This window comes from Betta splendens, chromosome 19, assembly GCF_900634795.4.
Source record: "Betta splendens chromosome 19, fBetSpl5.4, whole genome shotgun sequence".
NCBI lineage: Eukaryota > Metazoa > Chordata > Actinopteri > Anabantiformes > Osphronemidae > Betta > Betta splendens.
In genome coordinates, this window is record NC_040898.2 from 8,105,116 (window position 1) to 8,116,307 (window position 11,192).

Below are 11,192 nucleotides of genomic sequence, written 5' to 3' on the forward strand. Positions count from 1 at the left end.
GGTGTGTAACTGTGACCACCAGGGGCTGCTGCTTGCGTGTGTCTGCTTTCACTCCACTGTCTGCTTCAGATGCTGAAGGAGTTTATTATTTATTGTTAATTCTGTGCAAATGTTGATTCTTTGAGTCTAAAGCTCCCTTTAAGATGATGAGCGTGGGACATGTGCTTTACATTATTATTGTTTTGGTTGATCTGTGTCTATTTGTATAAAGGTCAACGGCAAATTAGGGGGAAAACCTTGGCTGCAAATAGTGTGTATGCAGAAGTTTTTTGTTAATATGTAAAAATATGAAAAAGTATATGAAAGTGTACAAAAAATGTTCCCAATGCACAGCAGCCTGTGTCACACCAGGCTCATTATAACCAATACTCCACATATTCTATGTGTTCTAACAGTTAGTTTATAGCTTTTACTGTATTTGAGTGATGCCGAGCTGCAGGTTTTACTCTTTTAATCCACTCCAGCCGCATCACCTCCTCCTCCCTCCTCCACCGCCCATCAGCCTGTCCTGTCACGCGTGTGTCCACGCTGTCACCCGGAGGAATGTCGCCGTGGGAGTGGGCCTTTCCTGCGCGCCAGGACGGACCCACCGACACACATGTGTCCACCTCACTCTCCCTTTCTTCGCGCTCGCTCTCACGCAGCCTTTGTCCTCCGGCGCTCTCCTCGTTGTCCTCTTCCTCTATGGTTTCTGCCTTGCTGGCTGTTTTGCTGACAGACTCCAGCTGGAGTCGTGGCTGGGACAGAGGCGGGGTCTGGAGTGTGTAGGCTGGCCTTTAGACTGCTTCTGTATAGGGGGAGCCCACACAAGCCTCCCACACACCTTACCCACTCACCCAGGAGGGATCCCAGTCCGCACAATGGCCTCTTCCCTGTTTGATGCGCTTCTTTGTTAAATGCCTCACATTAAGGACTCATCAAGTTTATCTGGAGGAAGCCGGATAAGAAATACTGTTGTTCTTGAAGCTACCGGCTGATCTTTAGTTAATGCGTGACATCATTATGTTAAGATTTACTGTCAGCAAATTCAGTAAAAACAACAAACACGGTCATTAGAATATTTGAAAAACAGACCTGCTAGTGTGGGAGTTGGATCAATAATATCTGCTACCCCTGGCAAGAATAATTAATGATAATGATCATCATTTTACTATTATCATGATTATTATATTAACATTTTTCATTGTCCTGTCCGTCCTGTCAAAGCGACAGAGGCTTCCTGAGACAAACGGCGCGATACCATCGCGTGTCCGTGTGTGAGACGACACCCTGACAGTATCTTTAAGCAGCCGCACATGTGGGACAACACTGGCACATCATTTAGTTAATAGTCATGTCATACTGTTAATCACCGGGCCTTGAAATGCTTCCATCCCCTCAATAGTCAACCACAGCAAGAATTGACCTCAACCTGTCTTGTGTGGAGGAGGAAATATAAAGGAATCATGTAATATTTCAGTGCAATATATTCTAATTTTTGGTGGTAATGCTAAGGATTCCGGTCCAGTAGACGTGATGGTGTGTGGGTCAGCAGCGTGGATTGACAGGTCGCCTCCCAGAGAGGGCAGACGGAGCAGCAGGGGGGCAACAGGCCAAGTGGAGCTGCAAGCTGGGAGGAGGCATGGTGGAGTAGTAGTGACCGCCACAGGGAGATGGATGGCTCCCAGCGCCTCCATCCGTGGGTTTAGTGGCTACTGCAGGCTGCGCTCACAACTGGGTCTTATATTACACTATGCACTAGTCATATTTAAAATTGTTAAATATCCTGGGAGCTTTTTTTGTATATTTGTTGAATACATTATGTTCCATTTTAGTTTAAGAATAAATTGTTTTCATATTGCTGAATCAGCAAGTTGTGGTTTCTGCAGCGCCGCAGCTACCAGACCTTTTATTAGCGTGTGTCCAAAGGAAGCCCGCACGCCACAAGATCGAGGAACAGCAAAGGATCAGCCAGTGGCTCTACGCTCTGTGAGAACCTCCACCGAGGCCCACTAGCAGCGGTCAGGCACCAACGAGCCCCGATGTTTCACACGCTATACAAATTATTGCTGTGGATATTCAGAGTGCGAACGTGTTTGATCAGGGGAGGATCATTCACTGGCAGAAGCACTGTATCAGTTTCCTGTCCGCGGTTTGAAACATTAACCGGCCCTCCATCACAGGGTGCCGCTGTGAAAGGGGGTGAATGTAGCCCGGCTCTCCGCTGCAATCCTGGGCCCCTGCTGGGGCAGACAGGAGCCCGCCAGTGTCTCATCATCGCCGGCCCGTTCAAACAGGATCCTCTGTCTTTGTTTTGTCTGGACGGGACAAGACGGGGGCCTGACGACGCGTCAGCCATAACGGCCTCATCTGTGGTGTTGGGCTACGGCAGGAACTCAGTCAGCGATGCGGGCGAGCGAGGAGGGCGGCGGAGAGGAAGCATTCTGGCCGAGTTTGTACAAAGATGCTGTCGAATAAAGTGGGGTCCTCATTTAGTCTGCTTTTGATTTCATATTTTGATAAGTTGATAATATACATATAAGACAATTAATTAATCATACGTTTTCTTAATTTAGTTGTATTTATGTAATCAGAGGTCATCTCAGTAAAAATCTGGCCCATCTCGAGAACTAGATCTTTGTTGCTGCCTCATAAGTACAGTCTTGTCGTTTCTATCTCGTCACGGAGGCCCTGAAGTCATCAATCTTCCGGCCGCCTTTGTTCTTTGGATGGGACAAGACAGGAGCGACAAACACGTCAGCCCATAATGGCCCTGTCTGTAGTTTTGGGGAAGGAAGCTGCACAGCGGAGAGGAAGCACAGAGGTGGATGACACAGAGACGCGGTGAACAGTTGAGCCGAGCCTGCAAGAAGCTTCTGGTTCCAAATGGACACCTCCAAAAAAAAGGGAAGACCCAAATCATTCATCATTAAAGCGCCCGACGTCTAATTTGTGTTGATCGGAGCAGCGTTGGAAAAATAAAGATCCGAGCCAGGGTGAATTAGCGTTGACCGAACCCCTGGTTTATTGATTGCTGATAGTTTATGAGCTGAGTGCATTGATCCACTGGGACGTGTGGACCCAGAGACGCGCCTCAGGCCTGACTGTGAATATTTCAGGGAAGTATAAAGAAATATATAAATTATGGTCATTTCACGGCAGCGAACGGGAGGACGGACTCACACAGAGAGTAACAGTAGAAAGACGTTAGAGGGGAATCAGAAATCCAAATGAAGCCACGCCCTACGAGTGAAGTCAGCCGTGATGTATTTATCTATACTGTAAATTGAATCACGCAGTCTCCAGATCGTCGTTGGGAGAGAATGTATCGTCAGCGTGGCTGGATGCGACAGGGAAATGAATTGAATCCAGCCACTTCTATCCGAACGCTGGGTCCGGGGTCCAGATTCAACCTACAGCTGCTTGTTCCCGTCTCTCTACAAGGAGAGAGGCTGGAGGCGATTGAAAGTCACTCCTTAGGAAATAAAGGCTGTCAGTGTTTTAAAGCAGGGTTCTTCCAGCTTCTGTCATATCCCACAGATTTCATTTCCACCTCACGGAGCGAAAACTTTTCTCCATTACTGCCTCCGTGAAATTACACCCTAAGTGTTTCTTCGGATGCAGATTAAAGAATTGTATTTGCCAGAAAAAGAGGCCGGAGATTGAATAACTACAAAACTAATAAGGGAATATGGTTCCAGGAGTTTCAGCGCATTCCTTTGTTCTGAGGAGAGGGAGCGATTTGGCTATTTTTGGAGCCAATCAACCTCATATCGCATCATCTGCACCGTTCAATAAAAGCGTAAATACATCAGCATCGGCTCTGAGGCCGCTACAGCAGAAACACAACACAAACAAAGACCATCAGCAGAGACAGAGGGATTCTTGATGATTTCCTAATAGGGTTTATTCCTCTTTCCCGTCATTAGTCAAACGATGACAAATACATTTGATCTCCGCCGTGTGATGTTATATGAACTTCACTGGGGAACTCGCTCCTCTGCTGCCCAGATGAGCCTGAAACCTGAGCCCTCACGTTCCCGTTCTGCGCTTCGCCGAAGCATCGAGAGGCAAATTAAACAATAGCCCGGTGTGTAATTAAATCTCAGCAATACCCTGCTGTGGTAGTTTAAGTCGGTAATGATGTTTTCGCCACGCGCCTCTCTCCTGTTCCTCACCAATTAAAACCCGCTCAAGAGCGCGCAGACAGCTGGATCGGGTTCTTGCTTAATGCCAGCGCTGTGGTTTTCCTGCCGTCCTCCGGTGGCACTGAAATCCAATAAATGGCATAATCGCAGTTTCTTAATGACAAGACGCAGGTGTGGGGCGATTTGTTTCTCCTGATTTGGCAGCGTGGATGCGATGTGCGCGCATCTGAAAAGCCGAAGTCGCTTAATTGCCACAGAAACGATGATTGATGATGAGAAGGAGTTTTTTAAGATGCAGTTAATGTTGTTGATTGGCTGTTTTTTGAGTCTTGGTGCATCTTCATCGTGTCAGTAGTTGTAGTATATATATCGTCACCTTCAGTACCAGGTCATGCTGTCATGTCCGCTCTCTCTCTAGATTATTCCCATCATCCACCTCTACTTCCTCTCTAATCCGTGCTAATAACGCCACAAAGGGATAAATTGCATTGTTCCTATCGGAGGATGGGCTAATTTGATGCATTTGTATTCTCTTCTTCTCCTCTTCTCTGCTGCGTGTTTAACTAGTGTCTGTACAAGTGAGTGGCATTCAATTATGAGCGCTATTATCAGCCTGGAGGTTAGGGCCCCGTCTAATTCACTCCTACTCTGTTGTCACAACATTAAGACCCCCCCTCCCCCCCTTTGCACCCCCAACCCACCACGCTCCTCGTTCGTTATCCACACTCCACACATTGGCCATCTGATAATAATACCTGATTATGATGTCTACACCTTCCTCCAACGCCCTCCCCAACCCGGGCTAAATGAAAGCAGTCTCTCCTACGCTGTTTTAACAGCATTAAAGCTTTGGGGCAGGTATGGTTTCCTATCAATTTATCCAGGAGGAAACAAGAACCTCACAAGCATCATTAGTGAGCAGACATAATGTAATCACTCACCAACAGTGTGTGTCTATGTGTGTGCGCTTAGCAGGGGGGCTGCTAGGCCCATATTACATTCATCAGCAAGCAGGGGTTATTAAAAGTGAACTTTTAGAGTTTTTCTGAATTTTCTGAGTGTGTGTTTGAAGAGGAGTGTGCACATGTGTGAAGAATAATGTGAGAACAGGTAATTGATGGTGAAACGTTTCCAAATTTTAGGCATCAGGAGGATTTGAGGTCAGAGGGTCACAACAAGGTGTCACATACTGTACACAGTGTGGGTGAGAGGCAGTGGGGCGCTTGTGTGTGTGTGTGTGTGTGTGGTGTGTGTGTGTGTGTGTGTGTGTGTGTGTTGTGTGTGTGTGTGTGTGTGTGTGGTGTGTGATGTGCGCTATCACTGTCAGAATGCCACAACGTGTGTGGGAGGGGGAAAAGGGAAGTGGAGTGGAGAAAACAAGAAAGAAAACATAAAGGGGAGAGGAGAGGAAAACACGGGAAGAGAAGTGAAGTCTTGAAAGATATGATGCAAGACAAGTATGCAGAGGCAACGCCACAGGTAAAAACTAAGCAGGAGAGAAAAGAAAGAGGAAAAAAGAAGAAGGAGAAGGTTAAACAAAGGTAAGACAAAAGGAGTAAAAGGGATGAGAGGAAAACAGAAAAGAAAAGAGTATAAGAATATAAGGTAAATAGATAGGAGGGTGAAATAAAGATGGAGGGATGGAAGGGTGGCAGGAAAAAGGGGGAGGCAGTACAAAGTGGAAGCAAACTGATCAAGAAGAGGAGGGAATGTGGAGGGAAGAGCAGCAAAAGATAGGACATGAGAGAGAAAAGAGGAGTGGAGAGGAAGGAAAAGAGAGGGGAAGCGGGACGAGAGTGGAGAGGCTCATTATGTGTGACGCATTAGGTCTGGATGGCAGAAAAACTCTTCCAATGCACCAATTATACTTCACAATACTCCACATCCCGTGTGTGTGTGTGTGTGTGTGTGTGTGTGTGTGTGTGTGTGTGTGTGTGTGTGTGTGTGTGTGTGTGTGTGTGTGTGTGTGTGTGTGTGTGTGCGTGCGTGCGTGCGTGCGTGCGTGCGTGCGTGCGTGTGTGTGTGTGTGTTGAAGAGGGCCGGCCATGCTGCAATTTTGTACTTTGGCTTCTTTGTTCCTGCAGTGATGCGTCACTGATAACCTCCATTAACTCATCCATGTTTATTTGCTTCAGATGGGACATCGTGTCAGGTTTCACTCTCACAGGTTCACACACCATAATAAATAAATACATAAATATTATTATTATTATTATTATTATTATTATTATTATTATTATTATTATTATTATTATTATTATTATTATTATTATTATTATTATTAATAATAATAATAATAATAATAATAATAATAATAATAATAATAATAATAATAATAATAAACATTTGAACAGAATATTGTGGCAACTCTAACTTTTGTTATTATTATTACTATGAAGAACTGAATGTTACTTTTAATGCCAATGTTGTTAAAAGGTTAATCGCTACTTTTCAGTCCCATTTAAACAGGGACATAAAGTAAAGGCTGGAATAAAAGCTGTCTCTGGCTGCAGCGACGCCGTAAAAAAAAGGAGAAAGATTTGAATGTCAACACAGAATCAATAAGACCAAAGTAATGGCTTTAAATGTTCTCCGTGTGCCTTTAATGAGCTTGGAGGGGCAGTGTGTGCAGCCTGTGAGCCCAGTCACCGCAGGAGCCCCCCCCCCCCCCCCCCAGCCCAGGTCAAACATCATCAATAAAGAACAACCGGCTGAGTTTAGGTGTTGACTTGCATTGATGTTGAAACAGTTTCTAGACTAAAGTTCATATTAAAGCTGTTTTTCTTCTTTGGTTTTAGATTATTATTATTATTAATATTATTATTATTATTATTATAGCTAAAACTTGGTTGTGAGCGTCAAAAGAAATGTTCACATGTGGGAATTAGAATGTCAATTTCTTTAAATGTGCTTCACAAATAATAAAAATAAACCATATCAGATGAAGGTAAGTCTGTTTATGTTGATAATGAACGAGGAAAAAACCCCGAACTCGGACCAGACACTGCTGAACAGGTTACTTTAATGTCAGACACGTACTCATAGCTGGAGCTGAAGAATACACGGAGGGGATTTCCTTTCCCACCCACCACTCAGGGTGTGTGTGTGTGTGTGTGTGTGTGTGTGTGTGTGTGTGTGTGTGTGTGTGTGTGTGTGCGCGTGCAGTTGTTTGTGAGGTTGCAGAGATGCTCACTAAGCATCCAACCGCTTCGGTGTGTTTTAAATTGACATTTAGTTCAGTGTGGGGGCATGGGGGGGGTAAGTTCAATGTAAACTGGGGGGCGGTGAATAAATATTCATGTTTTCAAGCTAAATATATGTTCGGTGAGATTGAAGCGTATGACCTGAAAAAAAACACTGAGAACATGTGATGAAAAACACCCTGAATACAGATATTAAAGGCACGAGTCATGTAAAACCATGCTTCTTCCTTTCGCTCCGTCCTGTGATGCAGTCACGTGCTCTCACTTGAGGCCAACTTCTTCTTTTCACGCGTCCACTTCAGCCACGATGAAGCGACGTCACCAGCGCTCTAAGGGTTAATTGTGCGTACGGTTCGATTTGGACGGCTTCAAACAGCACGTTGCTAATGGATAATCCCACGTCAAACCACAGAGGCCCACACAGCAGCACTGAAACTGAAACTGAGGTCAGGGCCAGAATGTTTCTGCCCCGTAACATTACACGGACTGGAAACTGGGTGGGACTTTTTGGACCATCAATTTAGACGATGGTTTTACTGGTTGATCGTTGGTTATGTCATGTTAAGAATAAACAGGTGGAGTTCCCCAGGGCTCAGGTCTTTGTACCTTCAGCCTGTTCACAGCCTCCGTCCTATTATCCGACAGCGAACATAGATGAACTTTGGAAATTTGCCTCGTTTAATTCAATCACACGTCTTTTTACATTAACCCCGTATTTCTCTTTTGACTTATTATCATTTCAGCCAAATAACTTTCTATTTGTAAACTCCCCTCATGGAGTCTGCAGCTTCCAGCCTCTCTCTGCCACTTTCTCAAACCGTCACTCTGCTTCAATCACTAATGTGATTTATGCCAAACATTAGCATACAATCAACCTTTATTGCATTATCCTTATTTCTCTCATTCATATTATTTAACTGTACAATGGGTCCCGTGAATTTGATTTGTCATTTTATCAAATGGGACTAATCAATTTACGCGGAACCACCCAGTGTCGCCGGTAAAAGAAATGGACTGGAAGCAGCCGCGCTGCGATGCTGATGGATGCTCTGTTTGGGGAGATGACAGAGCTTCACGCCGTGTGGCGGATGGAGGATGGGGCAGAGTGGAGCTTCAGGAGCATCAGTAGCTCAGCTTGTTAACGGACACAAGTGTCTTCTGGTTCAGTCAGAGCTGTTTGGTTTTATGGATCGTGCTGAGGGACCCGGCTGTCGCTCCTCTTCCTGTTACTGTGGATCTGTGTTCATGCTGAGCAGAATCACAGGTCAGGGTTGTGTGTGAATAGTTATAAACTACAGGTGTCTTATTGCAGTGAGTATGAGTGACCCTTTGAATATTCGTATGTATGAGCCTGTATCACATGGCTGTTTGCATGTTATTGTTTGAGCAGAGGTAACCTTAGCCCGGATGAGAGCAGAACACGAGCCGCCGGGTCCCAAACAAAACAGGCCAATTATCCAATTAGGTTCCTTCATTAGCTCACCTTCGCTGCGCTAATGGACTTGTTGAGCAGAGAGAGTCAAAGCAATAACACGGTGATAAGATTACACGCAATATCGGGACGGCAAGAGGAGGAGGATTTAAATGAGCGCGTGCACCGGCGCGAGGAGCGATCGCGCTAATCGTGTGTTTCTGGGAGGGAGGCCCGAGCCAACGTGGGCGAGATGATATCAGGAAGTAGCGAAGTGTAAGTTTGGAAAATGCGTGTTAGAAGTGGTGACAGTAACAAAGGACACACAAGAAAAAACTATGGATTTAATGAGATTTAATTGATAGTGTGCAGAACATCCCACAGCTCTGGGATTATGAATCAGTCTTTGATCCACTGTCTGTTGGTAAAGTTTTGTTTTTAGCTTTTTTTTATGTTTCCTGTTTTCTCCTCTCCGTGGCCACGCCCCCTTTCACCGGGCACGCCCAGTTCCTGTTCGTCAATCAATCCCACCTGTGCTCTCTGCTCTTAAATTCACAGGCTCGTGTGTGAGCGATGTCCTGCAACTTGTTTCGACTCTCAAGTATTAAGAGAGAGAGTAAAACTATTTTAAGTTGTTGTTTTCTCAAGAGTTACATAAACTTTTTGAGAGGATTTATGGATATTTATGTTAAAAGAATTACAGAAATTGGAGGTCTCTTAAGGAAGAATGCAGGAGAGGTCGTTCATGTGCCCTGGAAATGTTCCCATCATGCTTTGCTCTGTGCTTTGGGATTTCACTGGAACATGGTTTGTCTTCATAGGGTTGTGTGTGTTTCTCGGACATCTCCTGTAGATGTTGTCTGATTGTTACCACTTTGTGTTACTTTGTGATGCGTTTGAGGTTATGCGTGATTGGAAGCGTCGCCTGTGCTCAGAGTTTTTCCTGCTCTGCCTGCACTTTTTTACATTGGCCCATTACTGAGGTTTAACATGAATACATAGATCTCTGCCCTGTCTTTTTTCATCCACCAGGTTTTATCTGTAACAGAAACAGTTGGATGACACGTGAAACTGAGTCAGAGCTGAAATCCACACTGGTCGGTGTGGTCTGTGACTGGTGATGAGAGCGGCCGTGCCGCTGAACGCAGGCATTTGATTCTCTCCTCCCCTGTGTTGTCTGCTAATGACAGGACTGCTGACTGCCTGCGACACCGAGGTCGTTCGTCTTCCTGACACCCTCCCACACACACACACACACACACACACACACACACACACACACACACACACACACACAGAAGTTTTCACTAGGATAATCAGGATGTCGTATTTCAGCTGAACAGCACAATTGATCTCCCGTTTTAAGTCGGTGTGAACCAGGTTAAAGTTAATGGAGATGATCAGATGTTCTAATAAAGCAGTGGCAGAGATGCAGGTTTAATGTTCACCTCATATCTCCACGGACGCATGATGAAGGTGTGTGCGCTGACTGGTCAGGACCCTAATCACCCAGGCTGTTAGTCCTGCAGTGGTTTGATGTATTAATGTGTCTGTAGGTCTCACGGTTCAGAGAGCAGCGCTCATTAAAGAATCTGCTCCGAATTATTGACTGACAGGGCGCTTTAAAGACATCAAATGCTTTTTCCATGTGGTATAGACTCTTTACATGTATGTAAATATCCAAGAAGCTCAGTGATGCATCATCAAGTGCGTGAAGTGTTTTTGGTTGAACTCTAATAATGACACGTGTTGATGTGGTTGTGCAGCTGCAGGCCTGGAGATAGAAATGCCAGCGACTGAAACAGGAAGAATCAAACTTGGGAGTGGGGATCGTGACCGAGTGGGTGAAGTGATGGGAAAAAAAAAAACACAGTGGAACAGGAAATATCAGACATTTCCCTCTAGAGTTGTAAATTTTCCTTATTGAACGTTCGCCAAAGCCGCTGTTGGGCGCTGCAGCGGACGCCGATGCAGCAGGAACGGCCGACGCCGGTGCTGATGCGAGGGAGGCAGAGGATGCGCTGACCCGTCCCGGCTCGGATCTCTGCAGACCCGCCTCCGTCCGGAACGCGACGCCGCGCGTCCCGGTGATTTATTCAACAATACGACGCGCGCGCAGATTCCACAGCTCGCTTTGACTGACGCCTCATCATCACTGACAACAGCAACGCAGAGGCCGTTCATTACTGCTACTAGAGCGGCTATTACTCTGATGGACAGGAATGTATTGCCGAGCGCGTCCGCATATGATGGATCCCCTCACAGACTAATGGGGAAACTTCCAGCGTGTCTGCACTCAGATGTTGGGCTGGACTAAATGAAACGGTGATTAGCCGGGCCTTTCTCTTAGCCCGTCTGACACCAGAACCGCTCCTGGGAGCGGCTGCAAGATGAATGGAGTGAACTACAAATATGAAGTCAACAGGTGAAGATTAACTGGCTTTAATGATG